The sequence below is a fragment of the Quercus lobata genome, chromosome 7 (assembly GCF_001633185.2).
Source record: "Quercus lobata isolate SW786 chromosome 7, ValleyOak3.0 Primary Assembly, whole genome shotgun sequence".
In the NCBI taxonomy this organism is placed as follows: Eukaryota; Viridiplantae; Streptophyta; class Magnoliopsida; order Fagales; family Fagaceae; genus Quercus; species Quercus lobata.
In genome coordinates, this window is record NC_044910.1 from 8,795,698 (window position 1) to 8,796,606 (window position 909).

The 909-nt window shown below is 31.9% G+C and overlaps 1 long non-coding RNA gene across 1 annotated transcript; it reads right to left on the minus strand.

Annotated features, from left to right (window-relative positions):
* Positions 1-206: 206 nt before the first annotated feature.
* LOC115952747 lies at positions 207-682 on the minus strand. Its single transcript, XR_004083529.1, has 3 exons — positions 594-682; positions 375-444; positions 207-216 (listed from the first exon to the last, which is right to left on the minus strand). It is a non-coding gene; the product is annotated as an uncharacterized LOC115952747 (long non-coding RNA).
* Positions 683-909: the final 227 nt, after the last annotated feature.

Below are 909 nucleotides of genomic sequence, written 5' to 3' on the forward strand. Positions count from 1 at the left end.
TTAAGAGAAGAAGATGATGATGAAAAGGCCAGTTTTAGAAACTAAAATAAAGAAAAAGCAAACAAAGGAAGATATTCAATAGCAAACAGCCGTACTTGGAATAGCAGATTGTCATAACTAGACAAGTTGGGGAAGAAATAGTACCTATAAGTTGTAGTTACATCCATAAGTGTAATGAATGATAAACTTTTTTTCAAGTTCCATACCCCATGGGGGCTGGGGAAAAAACAAAAGAAAAAACACCAGGCTTCTAAGAAGAGCTTCGATAAATGCATATAGCAATGTTGTTTAAGGTATTTACTAAAAATCAAATTCAAAATGAAAATCTACTGTTAATAGTTAATAAAAATACCTTCACAAAAAAAGAGACATACCTGCAGCATAAAGTCTTTGCGAAGAATATGCTGCACAGCGTGCAAAGCAGAAGCTACAGCATAGGCATACCTGGGTTTAAACAAAGAAACAAAAGCATAGAAATAGTAAATATTCATAATTTCATATCAAAAGTTCTAGTATCAACTTGCAAAATGATATTCACTTTTATCCTCTTGAATCTGATAAGTAAAAAACAGTCACTTATTTTCAATGCTTACATTTCTAAAACCCATCCAAAAGCTTTATCAGTCTCTGGGTCATCTTTCATTTTCAAAGAAACATTCATCCATGTAGGTGCAATCTTCTCCAATATATCCTGAAGAATGACTCAATCCACAAGTGACTACTTATTTAGCAATCAAAAAGAAAATAACTCTTAAGACAAACAAAATAATTAATAAACAATAGCATAGCCAAGAAAAGAATAACATTGGAAAAACTAGTGTTATTACATGACTGTAGAATTTGAGATAGGGGATGGGGTTGTAGTTATGAGAGAGGACTAAAAATATGCCAACAACAAATGGAATGTTA